Source organism: Myotis yumanensis, unplaced genomic scaffold, assembly GCF_028538775.1.
Source record: "Myotis yumanensis isolate MYYU_CA2020_CCGP unplaced genomic scaffold, mMyoYum1.0.hap1 SCAF_6, whole genome shotgun sequence".
Lineage (NCBI taxonomy): Eukaryota > Metazoa > Chordata > Mammalia > Chiroptera > Vespertilionidae > Myotis > Myotis yumanensis.
Genome location: NW_027223757.1, coordinates 92,755,071 through 92,767,684, shown reverse-complemented (window position 1 = coordinate 92,767,684; position 12,614 = coordinate 92,755,071).

The window sequence follows — 12,614 nt, the reverse complement described above, 5'->3', positions numbered from 1 at the left end:
CAGCCCAGCTCTGCTGTGTGGCATTAGACAAGTTACTCAACCTCTCTGTGCCTCAGTTACCACACTGAAAAAGACGGTAAGGATAGCAGCCACCTCATAGGGTTGTTGTAGAATTAAAGAAGTTAATAAGGATGTATCAGAACTGTCTGGGGCTTGGGAGGTATTAAGACATCTTAGTTGCTACTATCATTATTATTCACTAGAGGCCTGGTGCACAGATTCGTGCACCAGTGGGGTCCCTCAGCCTGGCCTGGCCCCTTTCACAATCTAGGACCCCTGGGGGGATGTCAGAGGCCCAGTGCACGGATTTGGCCCAATCCCCACAGGCCAGGCCCAGGGACCCCCACTAGTGCACAATCAGGGCCGGGGAGGACTGCAGGAGGGCTCCCAGAGTGTCCGGCCAGTCTGGCCCAGTCCCTGATCGGCCGGACCCCAGCAGCAAGCTAACCTACCAGTCAGAGCATCTGCCCCCTGGTGGTCAATGTGCATCATTGCTACCGGTTGAACCGTCAGACACTTAGCATATTAGCCTTTTATATATATACTAGAGGCCCAGTGCACGAAGTTTGTGCGGGGCGGGGGGGGGGGGGGAGGGTATGTCCCTCAGCCCAGCCTACACCCTCTCCAATCTGGGATCCCCTCACAATCCAGGACTGCTGGCACCCAACTGCTCGCCCGCCTGCCTGCCTGCCTGCCTGCCTGATTGTCCCTAACCGCTTCTGCCTGCCAGCCTGATCACCCCCTAACCATTCCCCTGCTGGCCCAATTGCCCCTAACTGCCCTCCCCGGCAGGCCTGGTTGCTCCCAACTGCCCTCCCCTGCTGGCCATTTGTGGTAGCTATCTTGTGTCCACATGGGGGTGGCCATCTTTGACCACATGGGGGCAGCCATCTTGTGTGTTGGAGTGATGGTGAATTTGCATATTACCTCTTTATTAGATAGGACTAGAGGCCCAATGCACAAAATTCGTACAGGAGTAGGCCTCCCTTCCCCCTGCTGCCAGCACCAGCTTCCCTCTGGCACCCAAGACCCAGGCTTCCCTCGAAACCCTGGCTTCTTCCAGAAGGTCGTCCGGAAGGACGTCCGGTCTAATTAGCATATTACGCTTTTATTATTGTAGATAGATAGCTGCTCCTCCCTAATCTGCCCCATCACCCGTAAGGAAGAGTCCATTGTCACTGCTCTTATCCAGCGTGCTGCCTCTCAAATGCAGGAGCCTCATGCTTCTCATCTAAATGAATAACCCATAGCTGCTTCAGACTCACTTTGAGGATTTAAAGAGCGAATATGTATCCAAGAGCTTATTAATGTAGTTTATCACTCTGGTCAGGGTTCTCTCTCCCCACCCGCACCACTACGGGAAGGAGAGCAGGATGCCAGTAAGAGCTGAGATTTACTGGGTGCCCAGCCTGACCAGCTCATTCATTCAGTGCTCCCTGCTGTGCAGCAGTCAGGCCCCGGCAGGAAATGGAACCCACCCCAGGGCCTCCAAGAAGCTCCAACGGAGGGGCTCTTTACCCGGGTTCTGGCAGGATGAACGGGATCAATGAGGGGTGGTGAGACCAGCGATGGCGGAAGTCATTGTGCCTCCCAGGGCTGAAAGGGCAAGGGGCGGATGCTGTGTGCCCGGACCTGCGGTCATGGAGGGACACAGAGCAGCCAGACCGGGTCCAAAGCAGGGCCAGGGTAGGGGAAGGAGGGCCCGACTTCTCACCTCTCTAAGACATCCTGCGGGCAGGTACTGCCCCAGGAAAGCCAGCTGGCAGCGGGCTCAGGGCCGGCACGCGGGCCGCCTTGCAGACACTGCCTGGCCAGAGCAGAATGGATGGCGAGTGAGGAGGTGCATGAAGGGTGGGTAGCAAGCCAGGGAGACGCTGTTCTCCACCATCACCTCCCATCCGCAGGGGAGAGGACGGGGCAGACGCTGAGTTACCTGCCCGCGGTCCTAGAGCTGCCAGCTGCAAGGCTGGGCTGGGGGAGCGCAACGCTGGAAGGACGGTCCCTGCCCCGCCTCCCAGGGCGAGCAGGGCTCAGGGCCGGCAGCACCCACGCGCTTCTGTCTCCCTCCCGTGCCCTCCTTCCTCTCACTCGTCACTGTCCCGGCCTCTCACCCGCCTGCCTGGCCTCCGAGAAGGCGGCTGGCTCTCTCTCCAGAGCCGATGTCCTTCCCTTCCTCTCTCCTCCCATTTCCCAGTCTCCCTCTTTCAGCCGCTCCTCCAGCGGCGGCCACCGGCCATCCATCCCCCGGAGCTCAGCTTCTCGGCACCTCCCCTCTAGGTTGTGCCCCTGAGTCTCCGTCTCCGCCTCCAGCCCCCCTCTCCGCCCCGCACCGGTCCCTGCGCCCCGCCCCCGTCGCCGCCTGTCCCCCGCCCGGCGGCAGGCTCGGTGGCCCGGCGAGTGGCGGTGGGGGAGGCGCTGGCGCGGCGCCGGCCTGAGTCACACGCATGAGGCAGCGTGAGTCAGGCGCGGAGGGAAGTCCCTCCGGAAGGGGCTTTCGAAGCTGCAATCGAATCTCGGAGAAAGAGAAAGTGTTCGGAGGCTCCTTTGACACAATGACCTTGTGTGAGCCCGGGCCGGACACACCCCACACCGATCCGTGGACAACAAGACGCACCCCCGCCCACGGGGGCCGGGGCCCTCACGCCCGCTGCCAGGTGCGCGGCGGCGGAGGTGGGTGCGCAGGGACTCGGGCGGGGCTGGAGCCATTCAAACAGCTCCCGGGTCCCAGCGGCTCTCCGGTCCGTCCCCGCACCTCCACCTCCACCTCCACCTCCATGGGCAGTCTCTTTCCCATCTTCCCAAGCCTGGCGGTGCCCCAGCCGGCATCGCTCACCTGCTCCAGACCCCAGACCCATCCACCCATACAGGGTGGGGGAGGGTGTCAAGAAGGGCTCCTTGGGGTCGACTAGGTCACCTGTGGAGCCCTGGGGGTGGCAGAGGAGACGGGAACACGGGTTCCTACAGATCCCTCCTGGCGCTCTCCTGACCTCCTAGACTCACCGGCAATCAGATCGCTGGATTGAATGAAACAAATGCTTCCTGAACACCTTTAATAAAACCAGCGCAGGCTCTGAAAACCTAAGTGTGGTGGTGAACGAAAAGGACAGTGAACAAAATATGTTAACTGCTGCCCTCCAAGCACAGACAAGCGGTGGGCGTGGGGGTTTACAATAAATAATAAATAAGCAAAGGATTTAAACCAGCACCGTCCAATAGAAATAGGATGGAAGGCACATATCTAATGTTAGGTTTTCTTGGAGCCATATTTTTTTAATATATTTTTTTATTGATTTCAGAGAGGAAGGGAAAAGGAGAGAGAAACATCTATGAGAGAGAATCACTGATCGGCTGCCTTCTGCATGCCCCCCACCGGGCATCAAGCCCGCAACCTGGGCATGTGCCCTTGACCAGAATTGAACCCGAAACCCTTTTGTCCGCAGGCCGACACTCTATCCACTGAGCCAAACCAGCTAGGGCTCTTGGAACCATATTAAAATGCTAAGAAGAAACAGGAAATTAACTTTAATAATATATTTCATTTAATCCAATATACCCAAATATTATCATGTCAACATGTAATCAAAATACCAAAAAATTAGTATTATTTTGTGTGTGTGTGACAAGCCTTGGAAATCCACGCTGCCCGCGCATCTCAGCCCAGACCTGCCACATTCCAAGTGCTCAGGTGCCACCTGTGCCTAGTGGTCACCCCAATGGGCAGCACAGTCTAGATGTCAGATAAGGTTACGGAACAGAAACAAGTAGAGCAGGGTAAGGGGGTGGGAGAGCTGGGTGGGAAGAGCTGGGTAGGGAGAGCCAGGTGGGGTGGGACAGAATTCAGAGAAGCGAGACCCACAGATATATATTCTAAACCCGGGCTCTGCCATGGGCCTTGGCAAGTCACCTGACTTTGCAGAGCCCCATTGTCCTCATCTATGAAATGGGGACATGATTCCTCCTGTGTGGATTGGGCACAGTGGCCAGGGCACAGCCTCCCAGTCTCAGAGTCACATCCCCTCCACCCCTAACACTTAATGGCCACCAATGGCAGCCTAGGCTCCCCGCCCCCAACCGCCGCCGCCGCCCCCCCCCCCGCTCCCGCCAGACCCTCCATTTCTATCCCAGCAAAATACTTAACCTCTTTGGACTTGTTTCAGTGACTGTGTAATGGGCACTGAGCTCTTGGGAGAAAAGTATTGTAGACTTCTAGGGGCCCAAGCCACTGCCAAGGTGGGCAGCACAGTTTAGATGTGGGGGGACCAGGTATGCGCCTCACAGTGCTGAGAAGGTGAATTCTCTCTTTGGAAACTAGGAAAAGGATTTCTGCCATGAAAGTCATCCTGACCCCAAAGACCCCTCCCACTGAGGGCAAAACTGTCAGAAAAAGGAGTTCTTAGGTACTGGGGACGGAGCCCAGGGAGCAGGGGTGGAGAAGAGGGAGCCCCAAGCCAAGGGATGGCCGTGGGAGGGGCTCTGCCTCGCCTTTATACACCCCACTCCCAGGGCAGGCAGGCCAGCAGGCCCAGAGCCCAAGGGAAGTGCAGCAACAGCAATCAGGCCCTCAGTGGGACTCCATCAAGGCCCATCGAGGGCGGAGGGGGAAGCAGGCCCAGACAAAGGAGGCAGCAGGGTCTGGATTTGGGATGCAGACCTGCCCTCACCCCTCAACCCACCCCACCCCCAAAGCCTGGGAACTGGCAGGGCTCCCTAGATGGTGACCCAGAAACCTGACTGTCAGCAGCTCCTCCCTGGCACTGCCCACATGGAGCTGCGCTTCCCTGGCAGCTGCCACGGTTTCTCTCCCTGGTTTCTCAGCTCACCCACTCGCCCCACCACCCCCAGAAACCCAGACTCTCCCGGCCGCCCAGAGCCCAGGAGCTGCGCTTCCCGGACCGCAGCGTTCGGGCGGGGATGGGCGGGGCAGGTTCCAGCCTGGGTTTGCCCTCTGACCCCGCTCGCATCCCAGCCGCTCAGGTATTCCAGACCCAGAGCCACTGATCCCCTGGCGCGTGAGCTCCTAGAAAGTAAGGGAGAAAACAAAGATGCCGCCACTGACTTCGCAGTGAGGACTGGGCCGTGGAGGACACACGGCCCCCAAGGATTGATGGGGTGGGGGGCAGGCCGGGCGGCGGTGAGCGGGAGCCACGAGGTTCCGGCCAGGTCGGTGGGGAGGAAGGCCGCGGGCCCCTCCCCCCGCCATGGCCTCCTCGCCAGATTCCAGACCAGCAGGCTCGCCCAGCTCCGCCCGCCTCCTTCCTCCCGCGCTCTCCCGCCAGTGGCCACCTCCCCTCCCCCACCCGCCTCCTCCCCCCTCCCCCCACCACCTACTCTCTGCGCCCCTCCCCCAGCCCCTATCGCCCTCATTCATCCCTCCATTCACTAAACTTGTGCTGAGCACCAAGGCCCCCTTAGGGCTTAGGCCCTGGTGCGGGGCTGGCGGGTGTGGAGTCCAGAAAACAAAGCCCTGGAGGGTTCCCACCGACCCCGGCGTGGCGTCGGCCCCTCCCCACTGCGGCCACCTCCTCCCGGCCCGGCCCCGACCCTCCGACCTCCGCCGGCCTCCTCTCCACCTCCGCTCCGGCCCAGCCTGCGGGCCTGTGGGCGCGCCCACGTGGTCTGGGAGCGGGCGGGCAGCACCCCTGCTGCCGGGTCCCAGGACGGAGCTCCCAGCCCTAAGAGGAGTTCAGGGAGGTCTGGAGGGGCCGGAGCACTGGGCGACTCAGGACACATCTCCGCAGAGGGGCAGCGTCCCCCCACCGGGGCAGAGGAACCAGCCAGGACTCTGGCCACTGTTTACCTGGGGCAGGAGGGAGCCTCCACCGCTAGTGATGGAGACAGTCACGTGGAAGGCCCCAGGGGTCAGTGCCCCTTCCCCAGCCCAGCACCTTCCCACCTGAAAAGCAGGCAAGGAACAGAAGAGAAACAGAAGTCAAAGACCATGTGAGAATCCTCCTGAGCCTTGGGCCTGTTCCCAAACCAGTGTGCCAGGGGTGGGAGCAGGTGGCCGGAGCCACAGGCCTTGAGTCCCCAAGTCCCACAGCCGGTTAGCGAGCTGACGTGGACATCCTGCCCCGGCGGGCGAGTGGCCTGGAGAGACAGGGTCACAGGCCCACAGTCTGGCCCCTAACACTTCCTTCACCTGCTCACGTGGATGGGCCTCCATCGGCTGCACAGCTTTAAGGGCACGTGTTTTCCGCCATCCCTGAGTGGGAGGAGGCCGCGAGTTTGGGGGCATTTTTATCTGCAGAGCCTGTTGCACTAGACATTGCTAGATGGTTCCTTAGACCAAAGGGTAACTTTTGTTCCACGCAAAGCGTAAATCTTACACTCGCCTGGAGTGCGCTCTGATGAGCTGCCACCGCTGCCCAGTCACCGACAAGCAACCCAGCCAGCCAGTTGCCTCAGCCAAAGGCCAAGATGGTTGCCAAGTGGATGCCAGCTCCTGATGCTAACCCTGAGGCCCAGAGGGAAAACAATTACCCACCATCGGTGGCAAATTATAAAATGTAAAGGTAATATCTGCCCTGGCAACAGCTCAGTTAGAGAATCGTCCTGATACTCCACGTTTGTGGGTTTGATCCCTGGTCAGGGCACATGCAAGAACCAACCAGTGAATGCGTCAATAAGTGGAACAACAAATCTATGTGTGCTTGAGCATGCGCGCTCTCTTTCTCTCCCCTTTCCTCTCTAAAATCAACCAATATATATTTTTAAATCTAAAGATAATATCCATTAGAAATGAATGTGCAGGGATCACGTGACGATGACGGCCCCGCGGTTTTTAACCTAGTGATGCAAACACAGGTGTCTCTGTCAGGTGCAATTCCTGTCGCACTCAGGCTGGCCACCCTCTCACTCCTATGATGACCTGCTAGGCTCCTGGCCCTTTCTTTCTCTCCCTTGAAGTTCAGATCCCAGCACAACTCCCTGTGGTGAGGACTTCGCTGACAACAGAAATCACTTTGGCTAATTGTCATTTTTGTTTTTATTTTAGAGAAACAGACAGAGAAAGAGAGAGAAGCCCGGCCCGGCCAGTGGTTGAGCGTTGACCGTACCAGGAGGTCAAGGTTCCATTCCCAGTCATGTTGGGAGCTGGATCCCCAGGAGGCAACAGATCAATGATTCTCTCTCATCATTGATGTTTCTCTCTCTCCCTCTCTATGAAGTCAATGAAAACATACTTTTTTAAAAAAAGAGAGAACCATGTGAGAGAGAAACATCAATCAGTTGCCTCCTGTATATGCTCCAACAAGGGATCCAACTCTGGGTATGTTCCCTGACGGAATCGAATCCACCACCTCAGTTGGGACGATGCTCCTACCAACTGAGATACCCGGCCAGGGCCTAATCATTCTTTATTCAAACACATTTTTTTTTAGCTCAAACACTGTGGTAGGCCCTAGGGATACCCCAGTGAACACAGCATAACCTGGCCCTGATGAAGCTGACTTTTCAGAGAAGAGAACCAGACAGCAAACACAGTACATACCACTTTTTTAAAATTATTATTATTGCTTAAAGTAAAACTTTTAAATTTTTTTATTTATTTATTGTTAATCCTCACCAGAGGATATTTTTCCATTGATTTTTAGAGAGAGTGGAAGGGAGGGGGAGAGACAGAAACTTCTATGTGAGAGAGACACATGGAATGGTTGCCTCCTACACATGCCCCAACCAGGGCCAAGGATGGAGCCTGCAACCTAGGTAGGTGCCCTTGACCGGAATCGAACCCGGGACCCTTCAGTCCAAGGTCCAACACTCTATCCACTGAGCCAAATTTGCCAAGACATATCACTTAAAAAAAAAAAAGTTTATTGGCCCTGGCCGGTTTGGCTCAGTGGATAGAGTGTTGGTCTGCGGACTGAAGGATCCCAGTTCGATTCCAGTCAAGGGCACATGCCCGGGGCTGCGGGCTCGATACCCAGTAGGGGGCGTGCAGGAGATAGCCAATTAATGATTCTCTCTCATCATTGATATTTCTATCTCTCTCTCCCTCTCCCTTCCTCTCTGAAGTCAATAAAAATATATATTAAAAATAGTTTATTGATTTTTAGAGACAGAGGGAGAGAAACATCGATGTGAAAGCACATGGATCAGCTGTCTCCTGCTTGTGCCCCACCAGGGATCAAGCCTGCAACCCAGTCATGTGCCCTGACCAGGAAGAGAACCGGTTGCAACTTCTGGGTGCATGGGACGACGCTCAACCAACTGAGCCACACCGGCCAGAGCAGATATTGCTTTTATTGATAATAGTTCAGTAGAAAAGTTAATTAGACAGTATATTAGAAATTGACAAGTGTTATAGGGCAGAAAAAAGCATGGTAAAGTGGTTGAGGCTTGCAGGGGGAGATGTGCAATTTCCTTTTTATCCTCATCCAAGGGTATGTTTCTATTGATTTTAGAGAGAAGAAGGGAGAGAGAGAAATATCTAGGTGAGAGAGACACATTGACTGTTTGCCTCCCACATGGGCCCTCACCGAGGCCTGGGATGGGGATTGACCTTGCAACCCAAACGAACCTGTGACCCTTCAGTGCTCTAGCCAATGCTCTAACCACTGACCCACACAGGCCAGGGCCATTTTTGCCTCTTAACCTTTACAAAGCTGGTGACCAACAAATTTCGCTCTTTTTTAAAAAAAAAATTTTTTTTTTTTATTGAATTCAGAGACAGAGAGAAAGAGAGATAGAAACATCAATGGGGAGAGAATCATTGATCGGCTGGCTGCCTCCTGCACTCCCCACACTGGGGATCAAGACCGCAATCTGGGCATTGCATGATCAGAATTGAACCTGGGACCCTTCAGTCCGCAGGCTGACGCTCTTTCCACTGAACCAAACCAGCTAGGGCAGATTTCACTCTTTAGGGGGACCTAATTCACAGCCAATCCTGCAGCTTCAAAGGAGTATGGGGAGTGGTGCTGAATGCCAACCCACCATGTTTGTTACAGCCTTAAGCCCATCAACAAGCCAGATGCCCTGCTATCCCCCACCGCCACCCCTGCATGCTCCACCTACAGCCCTCGCCCCTGCCCTATGCTCCCCAGACCCCCATCATAGCAAGTTCCACACTGGTGAAATTGCTATGCACTTGTCTCCCTGCCCCATCCAAAGTAAGTCCCTTGAGGACCTAATTCAAGTTCCTATCGCAGTGCCTGGAGGGACCCATCCGCCCGGCTGGGAGAAGGCAACGAGCTCACCCAGCCCAGGAGAAGCAGTGGAGGGGAAAGAGGCAGAATCCCAAGCTAACCTCCCTGAGGCTCAGGGCGTAAAATGGGGGCAATAGCATTGCTGAACTGGTAGGGGCACTGAGGGTCTGCATTTAGTGGGTGCTCATCAACTCTCCCTTTACCTCTGTTTTCTTTTCTGAGGTTGAAGAGGAGCTGGGCTTTCCTGGGTTCCAGCTTTGCAGAAGGTTGATAAAACTGATGTGTCCTGGGTCATGCAAGGTGGGTAGCTGGCTCAGGGCAGGGGGCAGGGAGGCTCCTGTCTCCCTGGCCTTCCTATTTATTGGAGAATTTTTCCCTCGAAAGTTGGAAGCAGAAGCGGCCCTCCTCCCACTCTAGGCCTGCCAGGTTTCCTGGCAGCAGAGCCTGTGGTCAGCAGGGCCTAGTGGCCTGATCCTGCCAGATGACTAGATGTACTAGTAGCTGGGTGACTCTCCAGGAGAGTGGTCAGCACTGTGCGCCAGGGTGACTCTATATCTGGCTTGCTTGGGTCAATCTTGGTTGATATGGTCCTGGGTCAATCCAGTTATAATGGGCCAGTTCAGGTTCCTGCTCATTGTCTGTCATAACTGCTACTAACCCCTTTTACTCTTTTTATTGTCGTTGTTTTTATTGATTTCAGAGAGGAAGGGAGAGGGAGAGATAGAAACATAAATGATGAGAGAGAATCATTGATCGGCTGCCTCCTGCACACCCCCTACTGGGATGTGCCCTGACCAGGAACCGAACTGGTTCATAAGTTGACGCTCAACAACGGAGCCACACCAGTTGGGCTCCCTTTTACTCTTAAGTGTCCTGCTTGTCTGTAATAGTTGGGCATACATATCCTACTAGAGGCCCAGTGCACGAAATTTGTGCAGGGGAGGGGGAAGGGGTTCCCTCAGCCAGGCCTGCACCCTCTCCAATCCAGGACCACTGGCTCCTAACTGTTCTCCCCTGCCGGCCTGATAGCCCCTAACCGCCTTTGCCTCGGCCCCCGCCACTGTGCCTTTGTCCGGAAGGACGTCCAGTCTATCTGGTCTAATTAGCATATTACCCTTTTATTAGTATAGATGATCCAGGAATTCCTCTCCTAGGTGTGTACCCAACAGAAATGTGTACATCTAGTCACCAAGACATATTCCAGAACGTTTGTGGCTGCACTATTGTAACAGTCTCAAACCAGAAACTACCCAAATGCCCTTCAACAGAGTGGATATAACAACGTGGGACACTTACACTGGGCATCAAAGAGAATGGACATCCCGCAGCCACGTGCAATAACATGGATGAATCACAACATAATGCTGAACAAAAGAAACGAACACAGGAGAGTATGTAACGCATGATTCCATCCACACAACGCACATAAAAGCTGCTTGATCTGGGTGCTGGGTTCACTTTATGAACATGTGTTGAGCTGAACACAGGATTTGTGCATTTTCTGTATGTACATTTTCATCAGTAAAAGGTTTGCTTTAAAAAGTATCCTGGTTTGGACAATAGGTTAGGCCATTTCTACGCCTCTTCACCCCACTTCCTTACAGGTTAGGCTGATTCAGAATACGGTCACACCTTACTGCCATGCCTTTTGGGACCTCTATTAACCTCTACTCTTCCAAGAGCTGCCGTTGACACAAAAGTCAGAGATAAGCTGATAAATAAATATATAACTGGAGAGATGTCAGACATGAATCCCCAGGGAATGCTAAGGGACACCCTAACCTACCACAACCTCTGCATTTCAAGCCACGACTGGGAGATTGTCAGGCTCCTGCTCCTCCTTAACAGGGCAGGGAAAGAACTAACATACATCAGGGAGGATTTCAACAGCCCAGCTGTCCTGAAAAATAAAGCGGAGCTGAACTCCCCACTTTCTGAATATGTCTGTGGGGGTCATTGAGCTCACTGGGTTGTCCTTATGAAAGCTGTGTAATTCAACTCTGACGTAACAAAATGTTTCCTGTGGCAAAGACTGGTTCTGATATGACCAATTTCCCTGGGCCCCTCAGGCCTTGACCAACCAGGCGGATGCCCCTGGCCTAGAACAGCTTCCTCTCCCTGCCTGCTCCCCATGGCCCCCACCTAACCAAGTCCCATCAAGCCTGCTCAAGCCCACCTCTTCCAGGAGACTTCCTTGACTGTCCCCAGCTCCCCCCTCTCCTCCTGTAGCACCCACTGAGTCTCTCTTTCAGCACCTGACCCCCCAGTCTAAGTTTTAAGAGCATAGAGAACTTTACGTTGCTCTCCGATTGTACCCCAAGAGCATGGACCGGTTCTTGTACACAGTAGGCCCTCAGTAAATGCTGAACCCAGGCTTTCTGCCTTCTGGCCTCTAGGGGATTGTTACTCTGGGGTGTTCCTGGTTCTGATTCCTCTAGACATGAAATTCGCTGGGGCAAGGACTCTCTTATTTTTAAAATCCCTAACACTCATCCTTCTGCTTAGTAAATACTTACTGAAAGAGGAGAGAAAGTAATTTTGGGGCATTTGCAATCCAGAAAGCATGGCGGTGGGGGTCAGTGGTAGAGTTATTTGGATTTCAAGGGTGTGGATAATCCTGGAGAAGAATAAACTACTATATTTGCCTAGAAATTTATTTATATCTGCTTCCTTCCAGAGAGGGGTTGAGGTGGCTTACGAAAATACACATAATACAAGGTAAAAAAACAAGTCGGCGAGGAAATCAGGACGAGGGGAAAATAAGAGTAGGGAAAAAGAGGAGCAAGTCGGCTGGTGAAAAGTGGGCCAAAAAGTTGGCCAAGTTTGCCCACAGTTCGCTGGAGACCAAGTCCCGCTTTCCCCCACCGCCTCCCAGGGACAGACCAGGCCACACAAGGCCTCCCTGGCCACCAGCCCCAGCCCGGCCTGGAAGCCCGGGGCCCCGGGTCGCTGGCGGGGGCCTGCAACCTTAGGGTTGAGGGCTCCTTCTTCCACTCAAGGCCGCGAAGGTCCCGGAGCTCACGACTCCCGGCCATTCATTCGGCCAACCCCACCAGCGGCCTACTACGCGCGCGCTGGGCGCAGGGCACAAAGATGGAGCAGCGCGCCTTGCACCCGCCCCACCCCCACCGGGGCTCCAGACAAAGGGGCAGCCACCCCTCCCCCCGCCTCTCCCCCGCCATCCCCTCCGCCCTCTCTCCCCTCGGGCCGCCTTTCCGTGACTTCCTCTCCCCTCCAGGGCAGCCTGGGGACGGCACTGGGGTGCGTCCCACCTGGGCGCGGGGCGGGGAGCGAGCGCGCGGGCCGCAGGCCTCCCCGCCCACTCCAGCTCGGACCGGCCCCGGCCCCAGCCCCGCGCCCTCTTCTTTAAACCGGTTCTGTGGGCCCCCAGCGCCTTCCCGCCCGGCGCCCCGCCCCCACCCGGCCGAGCACGTGCTGCCCGGGTGGGGGCTGGGCCCACTCCCGCCT